The following is an 18,592-nucleotide window of genomic DNA, read 5'->3' as shown; positions in this document are numbered from 1 at the left end:
CACTATAACCACTGTCTCTCCTCAGCTGCTTTGTGCTCTACAAGCTTTATTAAGCTAGGGATGTCACCACGTGAATTCATGCACTGGTTCTTTCTTCCCTGCCTGAGCAGCACCTACAAAATATGCAGGTCTCCAGTAAGATGCACTCCCCTGGAGAGAACATCTCCGTGTTAGCGCTGGATCCTAAGGGAGCAGGCCTCCTACTTCACCTTCAGACACCGAGTTTTAAAAGGTGGATATTTTTTAATTTACTCTGAGATGAAATGACTGATACAAGTTTGCTAGCATTTGGAGGGGACTTCCCAAAAGGGCTATATGGTTTCCTCCTTTTATTCATCTTGTATGATGCTGTATTACCTCCTGTGGTGCATGCATGTGTGACCAGCCCTCAGGAGCATTGTCGACCACCTGGAACGTGATTTCCTGAGCCATCACCAGGGTGAAGCATGCAGCCTCCTCCCCACTTTGCCTTCTCACACACAGCTAACAAGGCGATGGGATGTTCCTAGTTTGGGTTTGCCGTTGCTTTCCCTGCACTGTAATATCGTAGAAGTCCCAAGGACAGAGAGTGCTCTTTGATCTGAGCACAAGGGTTAATCATGAACAGGCTGGCAGAAAAGGTTCTTATATAGCCATGCAAGTGCTTCAAAGCCATGCAAAAAACAGGAAGGTGGGATTAAGAGATACCAAAAATGAAATGTTTATGTTAGACTGGATGGATTTGGTTTGTGCAGAAGTCCTCCCTGCTTCCTGCCAGCAAATCATATTGCCAGATGGTAAGAGGCCGAAAATTTCTGGCCATGTTTGTAAAAGCTATCACTTCCCTGAGTGCCTCAATCTGCACACAAACCTGAAGGCCCAAAGAGCAAAGGTGTGTTCACACCAATGAATACAGTCACCTGTTAGTTGCTGAACACCTTGGGCCTGTTTCCTCATGTTGCAATGCATTGAGGTATGTGGCACTATCTCATGTCCAACTCAGGGCCATTCTATGGAGGGCCATTCTATGGGTTTACTTTAAGAAAAGTAGGTACCAGACTGAAAGGACATTTTCTACATGTCAAACAGGGAATAGGGACAGCTCAAGAGAAGGCTGCAAGGATTCAATGCAAGAGAATGGGTGTGTAACCCAAAGCCCACCATGGGGAGCAGTGCTGTTTTTTCATATCTCATTTCCACGGGCATAACCCAGGAGTGGCTCTCCCGAAGATATAGTAGCACAACAATATAAAACCAACTTGAACAGGGAGTCATCTGGGGCTCTGGTTGTCTGTAGATTACAATGTCATTTGTTGCATCACCAGGTTACACAAGTCATTTAGTACCGTGAAATTTTTCACCAGGTTATGGTCTAAATGCCAGCTTCCAGCCCTGAGCCATGGGTTCAGTGACATTGCCTTTGGTTGAATGGTGTTAGTGAGATTAAATTTGACAATATGCATGTAAAAACTTAATAAATTGAAGACTGATATCCCACAGGCACGCAGGGTAGGGTGAAAATATGTGACCCAGTTTTAGGGAAAACGATCATTTGCCTTCCTGTCCTTTCATGACTTAGACTTTGGGGTAGATGATGCACTCCTGCAGCAGAAGATTGCAGGATCAGAATTCACAGGCCTGGGCACCAAAAAGGGCTTTGAAATGAAACAGAAAATGATGCAGGATCTAGTTTGGGTCCAGGAAAAGCAGAAAGGCTGTTTCCGAGGAAGAGAGAGAAGAGTGGCATCTCTGTTAGTTCAGCTCTTCTCACAACAGCTCCTGCTGTTCTCACCACAGCCTCTCTTCTGGAGGAGGAATCCAGCTCAGAAGTACAAGAGCACCCACCGGTGATAAAGACAATTCTGCTGAGAGCCAAGAGAGGCCCTTCTTCACTGGGGAGGCGTGCTCTCACCAGGCGTGGGCTTGCCAGAGGCACATGGGGAGAAGGCGCATCCTGGCCGACACCTCATTGAGGAGGGCGTTGGTGCACCACTTCACCCAGCAATATCCCCTGCTAATTAAAGCTTCTAGGACTGCAGAGTAACACAAGAAGGAGATTGTGGTAAAGATATCAGAAGCTGTAAAAAATGTATTGGAGGAGAGGCCTTTGCAGGCTGCAGGTCATGTCCGAGCCACCCTGCATGCCCAGGTCCCACTTGTGCGGCCTGCTGCCAAGAGGCCATTACGTGACCGGTTCCCAGCCCAAATGTCTAGCAGGAGGATGCATAACTAAACATATGTATACATACATATGCATATGTATAAATTGGATCTCTGCTCAGTATAGCAAGGATTGCTATGATACAACGTAAAAACATTTAAATAAAAATTACTGGAGTTGGCATCCTTGCTGCTTAAAAAGTGCTGCAATTTTGCCAGACGTTGCTGACTGAACTTTAGCCTTGGATATAAACTTCCATCCAATAATGGTAATGAGTATTTTATAGGCCAGTAGCTCAGAGGATGAGAACTGCTTCCCTCCCCAGAGAAATGATCCCAGGCTACAGTGCTGAGTGTGCTAACAAGGATGCTGCTGAATTGCATTCTGTCCTGCTTTTGCAGTTTTTCTATGTATGACTTCATTTTTTTTTTTTTCACAGGCACAGAGAAGTTATAAAACATCTTTCCAGTTAGAATTATCAAATGTTTTGGCATTTTTCTCCTGCCTCAGCCTTGACCAAATCTGGGGTATCTCAGGGCAGCAGTGAGCTGGCAGGTCAGTTTGCTCATAAAGACAGCTCCAGGCGCCAGCTAGACATGGCCATCACAGCACGCTCAGGGTGTGCTCCTCTGTCAGGGACTCTGGGCATCTCACTGGTGCCAAAGGCCCCTGGGGTCCCGGGAGCTGAGGAGGGAAGCAGGGAGCCTGGCCATCTTTACCTTGGAGCCATCAGCCCTGAAACCTTTGACCAAGAAACACTGGGCACTTAGAAATCCATCCTCCATCACAAAATCTTTCTTGTCTTTTATTGTGTCTTTTATTGCAAACCAAACATCAGTGAAGCCCTTTTTTTTTTTTTTTTTTTTTTTTTGACCTGGCTTCCTATGTATTTCTTCTTTGCTATAAATTCCAAATTAAGGACTCTACTTTGCAGCAGTAAAATTATTCCTCAGACCTGGCCCCAGCACACAGAAAAGCTCTTCTCATGGGGTGCTGCACGCAGGTTAGACCCAGTTAAGTTTGCTGCAGGGGTTGTGGTGCAGAAGGGTGCTCCTCCCCTTGTTGCTGATGGTTAGATTAAGAGGACAGAGGACTTTGGATATAGCAAAAGGAGCACAGAGAGTGAGCATCTAGAGCACAGGCTTTGTGGAGGGGGCTACTTTCTAGCTGACACTGGTTTTCCTGTATATTCAGTCCAATGTTAGGAGTTGCTCTTGTTTTAAGTGACTAAGAAACAGCTCAGAAGGCTATTGCTGATTTTTAAGTGCCAGCTTTGTTCAGATCACAATTAAAGGCAGGTAAAAAAGAGAACGATCTATCCTGGGGTTTGTTGCCTTAAAGCACACTCCCCCCCCAAGCTTGATCTAGGAAAGTTTGTACTTCAATGGAAAAATAATTGAGATGTGCTGAACTGGTATTGTCATGACCTTGAACAGGCTGTCCTCTGTGCTGTTATCCTAGAAAGAGGTGGGAATGATGGTGTTCACAGCTCCCAGCAAGGCTCAGAGAGCCTAGGCCCACAGTCCTGGGCTGTATCCATAACTCGGGAAGCAGTGCAGTGCAACGTGGCAGGAAGCTGCTACCAAGGGGAGTAGCAGTAACTTTGCTGGAGTTAAGCTGTAAAAAATAACTTGGAAAAGCAAGAATGTGGTAGAGAATTAGGGAAGATCCCTGGGAGAACAAAGTCTACCTCAGGAGGCCCCTCAAATGAAATACAGATGAAACATAAGGTTATCTGACAATCTGTGAGAAATAAGAATTGAAACATACAGTGCTTGAACTTCCATACAGGTTGGGGAGAAGTATGTGCATGCAATGAATATGTTGTATTCAGTCCAACTTTTCCAGCACTATGCACTTGAACAAAAGTATTTGCTGGAAAAGAGGCCAGAAAGGAGGTTGTCTGCATTTGCCGAGGCAGAGAATTATTAAGGGCAATGCTCAAATCAAAATAAACTCTCAGAAACATACCGCATGAGTAGCTGCAAGAACATGAGAAAAATGGCTTCACTGTCTTGCAGAGAGAAAGCAGCGAGTCTGTGGTGAGGCTGCTGAACTAGAAATATCTTCTTGATAGCAGTCTTATCTGCTCAAGTTTCTCCTGCACCTTGCAGCTGTTTTGGCACAGCTAAGAGATCTCCTGATGTAGTGAGTTCATGGCAAGATTACACCTTTGCAAGCAGTGGCAGGTTCAGACACGTTAATTGCACTGTGGTGCTCAGGGTGATAGGGGAGCCTGGGGCTGGGAGCCTGGGGGAGCCTGGCCTCCTTGCACGGAGAGCTCCTGCTTACATGGAAATGAATTAGGCACAGACCTGAAAAAGAGATGTCTGCATTTGTGTTTGATTACTGCTTTGTATCTGCAAGGGACCATGCAGGGAAGCTGGATCATCACCTTTAGAAGCAGGTAGAAAAAAGGACTCTATCAACACCAGCTCTTGTAGTAAGGCCAGTAGTAACTCACACAGGATTTCCTGTCAAAAATTAAAGCCTGATGTAATTCAATCCTGTACTTGCCTTCAAATACTTTGTATTTTTCACCTTCTCTTAACAAGTATATTGTGTAGAACAACATTTATGTGTAATGAAACCAGGGATCCTTGTATTCATGTTTTTTTTTCCAATTGGTTGACTTCCTTCTTGCTGTTACAGTTGCTAACTGGAAGGTTTCATTGCATCGTGAATCATAACAGTCTGCTAGAAAATTTGCTTGCTTTTGGATTTCATCCTGGATTCCCCATGAGCACTCAGCACAGCTGTGTAACAAGAAAAGTGTCTACAGGTCAGGAAACGGCATCATCTTCGTGAGCTGCCTGCAGCAGCCTCTCTGCGAGCGTGATTTGGAGAAAGCCATGGCCTTTGCCTGCAAAATAATTTCAGCAGATGTGAGCACTCCAGAACTGATTTTTAATGGGAGTGATATTCTGGGTGAGAGTCAATGTACTTGCTGTTGGTAAAAGGTCTCCACTCACTGCCTGTTTTCCTGTTCAGTAACTCTCATGTCCTTCTTTTCCAGGCCTGGCAACGTGTCCTCAAAACAGTAGTGTTGTCACAAGTTAATGTAACAATGGCAATTCTTAAAAAAAGTTTTCTATGTGGAAAAAAAATGATCACAAGCATCTTTTTTTACACAGCAACAAATAGCTCCAACTGTTACTTCTCCTTAGAAGCCCTTCTGGCACCGTGTCTCTCGCTTTTATCCTTCATCGGCTACTTGAGTGTAATGTCACTTGTAGTACATTAATAACACAGAATCAGAGGAACAATCCCTATAAGAACTGTCCTTGAGCCAGGATATTTCTGGAATTTAATCCTCTTTAGCTTCAGACTTACTTCTGGAAAACCAGAGTATGAAAATGGAAGTTTCCCCATTCAACTCTTTTGCTTCCCTGTCCTTTCCCTGCTCTGTATCATGGAGGTGCTACAGACCCTTTACAAGCACGCAGTAAGAAACATGTTTTCTGGAACAGTATTTGTTCTTAATAAGCATTAAAGGCATATGATAACAGTTTTTACATCAAGATATCTGTTGAACATGTTTTCCTCGCTTTACTGTGAGAGGAAACATAGAAAGGTGCCACTTCTAAGTTTTATAGTAAAGACCACCTCATGTGGGTCAACATGTTTGGACAGAAAGAAAAAAGAAAACAAGGAGAGGAATTGGGGGCTTCCAGTGATATTTCTAATACTTGACACACAGGATAGTTTAAATGATTGTATAAGACAAACTGCTCCTCTTAGTGTAATATGGACCCTCGACCCTCCTGAGAAGTAGCTGCACAAGGTGGGAAGTAAAATGATCTGGACTGTGTGGAAAAGGAAATTTGATAACTTGTGTGATCCAAGTATCCTCATATTCCATCTCAAAAAAAAAAAAAAAAAAGACCCCCCCCCCCCATTTATAACCACCTCTTCCTGCACAATACTCCAGGCACATTCTTACAGCCATTAATTCCTGGGGATAGCAATAAATGCCCCTGGCTTTGTGATAAACTGCTTTAATATTTAACGTCATTCCCATCTTACTGATTTGTTTTAAAGGTCTGAACAAATTAAGTATTGAAAAGAAATACAGCACAAAATCTTAATCGTTCAAAAGTATAAAGGAGTTCATAATGCCAACATGTAATGTCTGTATTTAGTCTTCTGGATGAAATCTGACCTTCGTACTAATCAGTTCTTGGGAGGAAATCCTGAGCGCCATTTAAGTCAGTGGCAAAACTCACAATGACCTCTACATTTATTTATGATGGAAATAATTGAATCAGAGCAAAGCCGACTGATTTTTCCATGTAAGCATATTTTATGCAATGATTATTTTATTCATTGATTATATGATGCAATGACATTTAAATATTTCCAATTTATGTGGTTCTTGTCAACATAACTATTCAGTGGAAAACCTGTGGCAGATAATTCTAGCCTTCAAGCTGGTGATTTGTTTCAAAATTAAACTTAAAACAACCTGTGCAAGTCTGGTGTACAGATGTTAATTGTGAGCTAGTTGCAATGGATACACACACATTACTTTGGCTCTCTTTCCTGTTTGCAGGTTGCTTGTAAAGACGTTGTGAAGTCTTTGAATTTCACTCCTATTCTAAACCAGACATGAATTCCAAAAAGAAATTGGTTTGGGGCTACAAATGATTTATAAATACTCACAGATCACATGGCTGAGCATGTCCCAGGATGTTCTTTCACCTAAGTGAAGGATTTGGATTTGTCTGACATGATACCCAACTAAATTTATGTCTGTGCCACATGACACTTGTACCTTCTGTACAACGTGAACTTTTGACTAACAGAACCTAAACCCGATGGGTGGATGGTGATAAATTCGAAAGGCTGTAGGCAAGTCAACAACTCACCGAGATGGTTTTAGAGATCTCTTAGAAAAGCCTTGTGGAAAAGCCTTTGTAAAAATTGGCAAGGAAAAGTTTAGAAAGAAAAACTGAGTGGCTCCTCCACCTGTTTATTGTGCTGAAATACACATACCCTCACATGCAGAAAGTGTCTATGATATAAAGGGGATTAGAGCTCTCTGGGTAGAGGAAGGAGAAGGTAATAGTCACAGAAAATGAAGATTGTAGCTTCAGTAGTACCCCTGTTTATAAATACATAGTTTATTCATTTTTTGATACATGTTTTTTTCTCTATGAAGGTGTCTAGGGTAGCTATCCAAACATTTTGAAGCTGTGGAAGGAAAATATTTCCCTGCTGTTCCTTTCAGTCTTTTCACAGAGCCAAAACTCAGGTTCTGTGGATGTGTTCTGGCCCCCACAATAGCACTGGTCTGGTTTGGTCTGTTCCCATAACTAAAACCCTCTGACCATCTCTCCACATGCTTGTTACCATGCCATGAGTGTGTTTGTCCTTGTTTACATCCATTTCACATAGCTGTAAATGAGCCTTTGCTTTGGTTAGGGAATTTAGATACAGAGAAATGACAAACTGTGGTCAGGTCTTTCAAACACAGGAAGCCAGGGCACCAAGAGGAGTGCTTAATAGGGTCTAACAGGAAACAGCTTCCTTGGAAAGAAAGGTTTATTTACAAACACATCAAACAAGGGGGACCCTCAGCCCTGGGGACAGAGGAAGGGTGCCTTTCATTCCATAAACTTCCATTTGAACATCCCATGTCAGCCTGCCTGCCGGGCTGGGGATGAGCAGTGCTGGCTGGTGGGTCCCCCTTGGGGTGATTAACTCGTGGTGGGTCTGGTGGTGATGCCACTCCTGCCAGGGTGATGCTGAGGGCTCGCACCTTGTGCTTTCCTTGTGGTACTGCTACAGGACACCAGTGGAGGGCTTTGCTGCCTGGATCCCACGTGTTGTGGGGGATGTCTGTGTGCTGTGAGCATGAAAAATATTTGGAGAAAATCCAGCCTTGACTCAATTTAGGTAGGCACTTGGTGGAGGCAGATATTTCAGAATGGACATATATGTTGGTGGGATATTTAAATGAAGAAAGGGAAGAGGCTTAGTCCACACCTGGGGTCCAAAAACTTTGAACTTTGAAGATGTCCCAGTCATTATCTGAGTTTTGCTATTCCAAAACTGTGCTTGCAGGGTTGGGACTTCACTGACTCCTTCTCCAGGAGCATCCAGAGGAGTGGAGGAGCAGAGAGGTTTAGGAACAGAGGCACCACTCATCTGGTGACTGGTCATCAGAAACTGCAGGATGACCGGAGGGTACAGACATACCAGGCCTAATGAAAAACATCCAGGCTCAACACAGCTAGCACACAGCTTATAAAAAAATAGTCATAGTATTTCATCTTCTTCTGCCTCCCAAGGAGACAATGGGAATACACTTTTTTTTTTTTTATCTGGCCCGGAGCAGAGGGACATCAGGCTTTGGGCCACCAAATGGCTGGGTGGGAAAGCCTCTCTGTGGCCAGTGCCTTCTGGGGGAACGCTTGTGTCCTCTGCCTCCACTGTGCGGCACACCCTGGGGCTGTGAATACTTTCTATGTATAGCTAAACCTGTCCGCATTTCTCTTTTGCCTTTCCACGGCGTTTTCCTGCGGTTGTTTCCCCAGGTGTTTTCAGCAGCCAGGCTCAGGTCAGGGAGGTGGCTCAAGAGAGCTGCTGAGCCAGGGAGAGCTCTGGCTGCTGCTAACTGCCTTGGCCTCCTCTGCCCACTACTAACATCAGCCTTCAGCTTCGCTGGGAGCGGTGCTAGGCGTCTCCTAACACACCCAAAAAATCCCTTTCCACAATCTCTTTGCCTATGCATCGGTCGCAGTACCTGTTTACTCCATTCTTCGGGGCACTTGCTAAATCTGTGTGTTTCTCAACCGGCTGTTGCTGTAGGAGGCAATGGCTCCCAGCTCAACAGCTCTCCTTGCAAACTTCAACCTCTTCCCAGCCATTGGTGGCGTGGGGAGTTTTGCCCAGGTGAGGGCTGAAGAAGGACTCCAGAGTTCGGACCTGCTTGCAATACTCATCAGGCTGTGACAGCACAGGTTTGCAAGTGCTTTGACCATTTCCAAGAGCCTTTCAGTGTAACATAATCCTGTAATGAATTTCACATAGAGGTGCAAAGCATGCAAATAAGCAACTCTCCACCTACGGCTACTGACGATATTCATAAGAGAGACAGATTGCTCAGTGTCCATACAATCATAGAAAAAAGGTAAAATGCAAGCAGGCAGGAAAGAAATTAAGGCAAGTAAAATCATTCTCTATTTTTCACACTGAGAGAACAACTAAAATAGCAGTGTTGATCATTGGTGCACTGTTTTCCTTTCTCACTAATTGCTTTAAAAAAAAACCCCCTGTAATTATGGTGTGTGGAAAATGGGGACATTTCAAAGCTGCATGCCAGGCGAAGGGGGAGCGAGGCAGGGTGCGATTCACACTCCTGCTGTCCACTGCCTGCAGAACCAATTGCCTGGTTCATGCTGGTGGCCCCCGAAGGAGGACTGGCTGCCCCAGTGGCTGCCTGAAGCCCGGGGACCTGCAGGACCCAGATGGCGAGGGCGCAACGCCGCCTGGGTCCGTGTCTGTGCTGGGCTGCATCCTGGCCTCCAGGTGCAAACAGAGATCAGGTATCACATCCACTGACGTGACTGACTCGCAGGAGTGGTTTTCACTGAAAACCCACCATTTCTGGGAGCAATTTTTATTTTGCAGGTGAAAAACACGAAGGCTTTTTCACCAGATGGGAGGATCACAGGAGGGCAGGGTGAGGATTTGTGGTGAGACTCAAAATGACTGACACATGAATCCCGCATGTTCAAATTAAAAAGCTTTCAAAGGAATCAGCGAAAAAAAACCCCACATACAGATTTGCACAATCTGATCAACAAGAGTGACCTGAGCTGGTGCTTTCAGCCATTATCTGCCATGGGATTAGTGGGTGATTGAACCATCATCATCCTGCCAAGACTAGCAAAGCATCGTTATCAGGAGCTAGCAGCCATCTGTTCACCAGAGATGGAATAAAAAAGCATAAAGAAATTAAAATAGGGGAAAACAGAATAAAACCACAGCTTTTTATTACTTCGTATGTTGAACTTAAAACAGCTACGTGCTTATGATTTTCATAAGAATGTTTTTTCCCAGACTGTTTTAAAAGACAGTGGCATGAATAACACTAATGAGAATTTCAGAAAAGGTACTTTCTTTATTCAGTATATAATCTACATTAAAAAAAAAGTCATAGACAAAACATAGCTGTGTCCTTTCGACATTTTATTTCTTCTGATAAGAATGTGGAATTGTCTACATTTTTGTCTCTCAAAACAATTGTTTCTAGTCATGGCCCTGCTCAGACACAACTACTCAAGCATGACTCTTCAGCACTCCGAAGAGCTGCTTAATGGTGTACCAAACACTAAGCCCACTGTGAAGCAGATTTATGCATCCCAGCCCCACTCAAGACACTTACCAAAATTTCAAGCATATGATTAAAAATATGCCTTTGTAAGGGAGACAATTATAATGTCATGTTAGTTATGAGACGGATGTACCATCTGAGGTAAAACTTGTTTTAGTTCTTTGGGGTGAGTGGACTCACCTGAACTCTCAGGATCAGAACAGAGGCCACAGTACCCTCAAATAAATATTATTTACATCTGAAGAGCAATATTCAGGAATCAGCAGTTCTAACTGACAATTAGGAAGGCACTGCCAAGCCTGGATAACGAATCAGTTATTAGTAGAGGAGTCAGACAGTGCTAATCTCTTCGACCAGCTAGTCAGCACTTTCAAACAGCCCATGGAGATGGCAGATGCTGTTTACTTAGTACAGGCGTCTCACCTACTCTTCTAGCAATGCTGGGAGCAGCCAGTGGTCAAAAAGCCAGGTTGGTCCCTCTGATTTAGAGAAGTATTCAAGTGTCCCCTGCTTCACAGCGTCCTTTTCTCTCTTTATTCACATTGTCTTTGTGAAGTTGCATCCTTTTGGACGTCAAGCAGATTCCTTCTGCTCCTTCTTTGTTTGCTTGGAAGATTTATTTAAAAAAATAATCCCCAAATACCTGTCTCTTGGCTCCTTGGATGGAGAAATTGTTGCAATAATGTGGTTGGGGTAGTGCAATCTTACTACATCTGTAGAGCACAGCAATCCCACACCCAGAGCACCCTCAGCAAAGCTGCCCCTGCCTTTAGATGTCACTGCCGGGGACAGGGACAGGGTCATGGAGAAGCTGTTGTGTGGAGGGACATCCTGGGCAACACCTTGCCAGCTGTTTGCAGATCCAACCATTGTTTTCATCTGGAAATTAATTCAGGTTGCTAGGTTTATTCTTGATTTCTTGGCCAATGCTCCCTGGACCAGCAAGGCAGGGTCAATTTCTGCCCATGGGGCTTCTCCTGAAATCAGCATCTCCCCAGCCTCTAGCAAGGGGAAGCGTGGGGACCTGTGCACACAACACCCCCCCACCCCTGCCCTGCACAGGAGCCAAGCACAGGTTTGCCAGGAGCGAGGAGACACCCATTCGTGTGGGTTGCTGAAGAAAAGCACCTTGTCTGGGAGAATAACAAAACCAGGAATTTCAACAACATTGCTGCTTTATGTAGATGCAAGTTGACAAATGAGCAGCCAAGAAAAGTCCTCCCCTGGTACTCCCCAGACAGTCTGTCCCAGGGGCAAAGCTGTGCAGGGGCAACACACTAACTCCCTTGCTAGAGGACCCCCCAGTTTATTTCCTTGCATATATCTGTGCTGCAGCACCTGGCTACGGACTGGGGCCTTGCACCACACGCTCATTGGCCCTTGTTGGTTAGAAGCAAAGTAATTCCTGCTAATTCTTGATTATCTCTGGGATGAAATTTGTTGCTTGGGGTTTAATTCCAACTTGTATATGCTGTCCCACTACTGAAATCACTACCTGCTCTGTCAGAGGCAGGGCTGGAGCAACATAATGGCCACCGAAGTGTCCAAGTGTGTCACCAAAGCTGTCTCAAGAAAACTTGACAACTTTCTGACAACACTTAGCAGGGCTGAAGCTGCTTCAATTACTCCCACCAGTTTTGAACCCATGATTTCTTTATACATAGTACAGCTAAAGCAATTTCAATGAATTGCCTCAGTTTCAAAATCTTTTTTTCATCCTTCAGCTCCTTTTATTTTGCTTGGAGATTTGAATCAGCCATCTGGGATTGCTCAGAGACATGATGGGTCAAGTACAACATAGTGGCCAGGTCATCACTAAAATATCATTACAAAGTGATTGCCTGGCTGAGAGCTCTGAAAACCCCTTTTCTGTCCAGCAAGGCACCTATTCCTCTGGTGTGGGGCACTGTAGAGTCCTTCCAGGACTGCTCTGGGGTCACATAGTTTGCAGTGAGTTGGCCCTAAAGGCTGTGAGTGGAGAAGGACACCCAGCACAACCTGTTTGGCTTGGACCTAACTTAACCTGCAAAAGGCAATAAATGCGTTTGTCTTGGTCCCCAGAGCAGTTTTGCTCAGCATTACTGTTTCAGGGTTCTTCCAATTGAATCAAGCAGCTTTGGATTACAGATAACGCTGAAGCCTTGGAAGCTAAGGCCTTCAGCAGTATCAAATGCATGTACATTTAATTAGAAGTAATAAGTGTTGCAAGCTTACTCGTAAGAACACACAACATTCAATAATACATTATCTTCCAAATGTTCCCTGTGTGCATTTATTATTCTCATTTTAGCAGAGGGGGTTCCTTTATATTTTAAACTCAGGAAGAAATTTACTGGACTGCTTATTTAAGATCTGTATCAGCTGGGCTTTTCTTTTTTTTTAAATTGAAACCATATAAGCTTGTGTGCATAAAAGGTATTATTAATTTTCCCAATCCAAAACCAGAAAAAAACAAGCCTGAAGCACAGGGTACTTAATGCATTCGGGTGGTAGCTGAGGCAAAGTTACTTGTGATGCCTGCATGGAAAATAATGTATATGTGTCGGGTCCAGAAAAGCTTTGTCCAAAGATGGGTTTATCTCTTCGTGATGGAAGGCTAGACGGGAATAAATTGTTGCAATGACCTTTTGCCCCATGATATTACTGAATTATGTTGGAGCGGAGGTGGATTTAGGGATTTAGTAAATAGCAAACCCCTCTGACCTTAATTACTGTAATGCCTCCTTTAATCCCATCAGAGCTATGCAAATGAGATGCACTTCCTGCCTTTGGAATAAGGATTGCTCGGTCAGTTTTAAGCTGCAACCAGGGCATATAATGTTAAAAATGAAACAGAAAGATCCCCGTTGGGCAGTTCTGTGTCGGAGTGACACAGTACTGTGCAGGGGGTACTCAGGTGGCCGGCGGCAGGAAAGGCAGCACGTGGCTCCTTTGCCTCCCCTGCCCCTTGCGCTCATGGGGTAGATTCCCCCAGAGAGGTAGGCCCAGTGGAAACTCAAGCTCTGTCTCCTTTGACTTATTCCCACAAGAATATTCAGGGCTAACCTACAAACCAATGATGTGAAGGGCATATACATGTCTATATATTTATACACACATGTATTTGTGTGTGTCTGTGTGCACGCACGTAAGGCATAGGCTATGAAGAGCTAAGGGTATTTGTACCTACCAAGGAGACTGAGCACAAATATTAACTTTGCTGCTCTTCTCTATGTCTAGGAACTAAATGTGTCATCCTACACATGTCATTTTTTTATCCTCCTCCCTGTTCAATATATATTCACTCAAAAATATATATACAATCATCTTGAGGTGTTGGGCTGTTGCAAACCTTTCAGTGGATTCCCAGAGATTCGTATGTCCCCCACCTTTCCTTGAGTACCACCACAGAAGGCAGTAGCCTGGGCTTAGCCATGCATGGCTCTGGTGTTGACCCAGCTGTGCATGTAAGCGTGTGTTTAACTCGCAGCGGGTACCTTAACCTGCTGACTTCGGGTCCAACGTTACCAAGTGGCAGATCCGCTTGTGCCGGCACCAGAAAGGGCTTCTGCCATCCCTGTGCCCTGACATTTCTCCTCTGCTGAATGAAAATGATGGACCCGAATGGCAGGCTCTTGCCATGTACCTGCTGCATGCAGGGGATCCTCAGGGCGTCAGCCTGCTGTGCACCTTTTTTTTTAATGTGCCTGTGTCAGCAAGCGCTGGCATGTCCTGAGGATGGCTGTCAGGCAGCGGTGCATCCCTGCTTTTGGGGCTGGAGGCAGGACATGCTGCACTCTTGCTTCAGTTCCCTGGAAAAGGAAACATGGAAGCAGGGAATGATGGCTTCATCACAAGAGGATGTCTGCAGAGCAGTAAATATCTCACCTGTAGGCAAGGCACTTCTATTTTGCAGGCACTGTTTGTGCTTTTGATGTGCATCGCAAAAAATGCAATTATGCAGAATTTAACAAATGGGATGTAACCTGCAATTTATTTCATTTTTAGCTGCTTTTCATGCCTGCAGCTTTACTGAATGCATTTGCTATTCAAAATCAGTTACAGAAGAAATCAGATGCTACAAAAATTACCGTCATGATGATTGCGAACAGCTTGTTCCAAGCATTTGACATTTGAAGTGTATTAGTAACACTTAACTAGGCACAAAGTAATGCACAGAAATGTTTCTGCTGTCTTGCTGTATACGCATATTTCCCAAAATAAGATTTTGGCTGCAAGCAGGTACAATTATGAGCTTGCAATTAACTTTAGTAAAAGTTCTGTCAGGATTAATTCAAATTCATTTCTCTTCGATAATACGCTGCCAGTGTTTACTGGAATGTTTCTAGGAAGGGAGCTCAACAAAGGCCTGAATGCAGATGACACTAATTTTGCTTTACTGAGGCTAATTTTTGAAGAACTTTTCAGGTATTACTCCAGCCCTATGATCATATTTAGCTTTGAGGACAGCAAGAAAATCTGGGAAAAGAACTCACTACTGAGTCTGACATGTATTGTCAGCACAGAAACCTAGTGCAATAAATTAAACAAAATGACATGAAATTAAATGAAAAGAAAAATAAAATAAAACAAAAAAAACCTACTGATGTTGACTATATTTGGGCAAATGGTATCAAACACCCGAACAGCAGTATGTGCATAGCTTTGCTACACTTCACAGCAGGTATGTAACGGTTGGATAAGGGCTCCATTTTTCTGAAAAAGATTATTTTTTTCATTGGCATTAATTCATGGAAGCTCAGGAAGAAGTGACAAATCTAGGATTTGAACTGTGATACTTGATTTATATTAATCGAGGACAGCCAACATAGCTCTGAAGAAAGGGTTAGCAGTCCATGGCATGTGGCCGCTGGGCTATGACACTGAATTGCAAAACATATTAGAAAGTCTACGTTACTTCCCAAAGTTATACCTCACCTTCAAGAAATGTTGGCATCACTGAGAAATTATTGGAAAACCAGAATGAGTAGAGCATCTGAAGCTGCAGAAAAGCTGAGGGGCATCTTAAAGCCACCATGATCCTTCCTCCCTCACTTCTGGATCCCGCTTGACACACCGGGTAGAGGTGTGATATTGAAACCCAGCATAAGAGTGATGATACTAATCAGCGATGTCTGAAGCAGATTGCTTCTGGCAGAGCACAAGAGCTTGGAGGTGTCACATGGAGAATAAATCTAGTCAGACATACCTGTCTTGCTTGGATCAGGCAAAGCAACTAAAGAGCTCAGACACCAGCAGACATGGGGTCTCCCAGTCACTCGCATTGCCGAAAACAGTCATGCCTGGGTGGCATCATCATGTGTGATGGGATGATGGACATCCCTGGGGGAGTGCCAGTCACAGCCACATGCATGGTGGGAAAGTCAAGCATGCCACACTGTGCGCCGGGGCTGTGCCAGCCTAGGCTGTCCAGGACAAGCAGAGGTCCACCCACCCGCCATCCAGGCTCTCTCTGTGGTTTGCTGTGGGGGACATTTTTCTACATAACTGCAAATAGAGGTCCCTGTTTTGCCTGTCACACCTGTGGCAGATGCAGTGGTATTTCCTACCAGAATAGATCTTCCTGAGAGCCAGAAAGCTGGTGAGGGGTCTGGAGCACAAGTCCCATGAGGAGCAGCTGAGAGAACTGGGGTTGTTCAGCCTGGAGCAGAGGAGGCTGAGGGGAGCCCTTATCGCCCTCTACAACTGCCTGACAGGAGGCTGTAGCGAGGTGGGGGTTGGCCTCTTCTCCCTGGTAATGGGCAATAGGACGAGGGGGAATGGTCTGAAGTTGTGCCAGGGCAGGTTTAGGTTAGACATTAGGAAAAATTTCTTCACCAAAAGGGTTGTCAGACACTGGAAGGGGCTGTCCAGGTGGTCAAGTCCCCATCCCTGGAGGTATTTAGAAGAAGGATAGATGAGGTGCTTAGGGACATGGTTTAGTGGTGGGATGACAGGGTTAGGTTAATGGTTGGACTTGATGATCTTAAAGGTCTTTTCCAACCTAGATGATTCTATGATTCTATCCCCATGGCACCATGCCATGCGTTGGGTCACAGCCTCACCGTGTCCTCCTGTGCGGGGCTGGTTGTGCCTTGGGTCAGGAGGAGGGAGAAATGGTGTGAGCACTGCTAGGCTGCTCTCACTGGTGACACTGGGACACAAGTCACCACTTCGCACCAGACCAGGTGGTGAGTAGAGCAGGATGTGATGGTCTCCAGAATATGGGAATTCAAATTGAGAATGAAAAACGCAGCAGTGGGAGAGAGCTTCAGATGAGGCAAGAGTAGGAACTGAGAGAGTTCAGCTCATTCAGAAAATGCTTATACACTACATATTTATTTACTTCATCATACAGAGAGCTCAGGTGAAAGGGCGTGTTTCACATTGGCTTATGCAGGATAAGACAGCAAAGAGTGATTGCCTCGTCCTGCTATCCAGATGTGCTGGTAGGGCAACTGGTGCAGGAGCAGGCTGTCAATGGAGATGTTCAATGCACTCTTGTGTGAGAGTTTGAGTAGAAATAAAGCAAGAAATTCATGCAAACATGAACAGTGGCGCAAGAGGACATGAGAAAAGCCTGGGGTCAGGATGTATGTCCAGAGCAGCCTCCCTCAGCTGTGTCCCTGTGAATGAAAGTACTCTGGTGCCTTCTCAGCCACGCAGGACCATGAACTGCACTGTGGGCATGGTGTTCCTTTGAGGAAGAGGCAGCAGGGGCTCCTGGGGGAAGCTCCAGCACGTGCACAGATGCACACGTGGTGCCTCTGTGCAGCTAAGAAGAAGTGGAAAACAGAACCAGCACTTCCCTCGCTGTCACTGCAGGTTTTCTTTGCATCACAGCAGAGGGATGCAAAGTAAGGTAAGGAAGCACCAAGAGGGGCCTACCAACCTGGCCACAGGGCACAGCAAGGGCTATGGCCCTCCCCTGACTCTGCAGAGTAACTGCCCACTGTCACCAGTCCTGTCTGGCATGGTTGTGTCCCAACCAGAGTGAAAGCCTGGGTGCAGCTGCAGCACAAAGCTGTGGGTTACAAACAGCCTTGCCCAGCCCAGCCTCATTACCAGCCAGGGGTGCTCCCAGAGATTAATGACTCTTTGTCTCAGGCCAGACCAGCAACTCCACATGACTGTGCTCAGACCGGTATCTTGAGGTCAATCTGCTTTAGGAACCTCTAGACTTTGGCAGGCTTTTGCCCAGGTCACCAGCTCTGGCCCGTGTCACAGCAGCCTGCCCTTTGGGATCCTCTGTGCCAAGCCTAGGCCTCTGAAGGACACAAGTTATACAGGCACGCTACCCCAAACCCGCCCTCCTGACTGCACCCCCAGGCAGCACAGGGTGGCCAATGCAGAAATGCACAAACTGTGCAAAGAAGCTGCCTGAGCTGTTTGCATTTTCCATGCAGATGGCACCTGAGAGGCACCAAAACCCTAACATAAGCCCACATACCCCTTCCTGGGTTTGCTTTTTACCCCCAGAGGTAATAGCTGTGTGGGAAGGTGATGAAGCTGTTGCATTTGTTCAGTTTCTCCTTCCTGCTTGGTCTTGCTTTCGCACCACATCTCAGCAGATTCTGTCTTTTTATAACTTCCAGCCTCCTCTGACAGGTCAACCTCAACTTCTACCCATCAGATAATCAAGGGCTCCCTCCACTTGACTTTTGCTAGGTTAGTCACCAAGAGGCCAGGCTTGAAAAACAATTTCTTATCTAGATGGCAGCAATTTCATTGTTCTGCTTGGAAAACAGACAGTTTATTTGTTAATTGTTTTCAATACCTTGCCGATTCAGAGGCAGACTTGCAGGTGCCAGTCTTCCTTTCCTTCCTGCAGATGAATAAGGCAGTGAGAGCTACCACAAGAAATATCACAACAGTGCAACACATGCCAACTCTTACAGTGAAACCAAAATCACAAGCTGTATATATACCAACTGGTAGTCAATCTTCACAAAACCAGAGCCCAAAACCTAATACTAGATAAATATCTTCAAGCATATTTAGACGAAAAAGCAATCTTGCCTTCATCTGTAGTCACTAAGTGGACTCCTTAACAAAAAATTTTGCTTGATTTCACTGTGTTTCCACTTATTTCCGGTGAGACCGCAGCTGAAATGGCAGATGACTCAATGTTA

Source organism: Egretta garzetta, unplaced genomic scaffold (assembly GCF_000687185.1).
Source record: "Egretta garzetta isolate BGI_Z169 unplaced genomic scaffold, ASM68718v1 scaffold439, whole genome shotgun sequence".
NCBI lineage: Eukaryota > Metazoa > Chordata > Aves > Pelecaniformes > Ardeidae > Egretta > Egretta garzetta.
The sequence above is the reverse complement of the archived record's forward strand: the minus strand, read 5'-3'. Positions refer to the sequence as shown.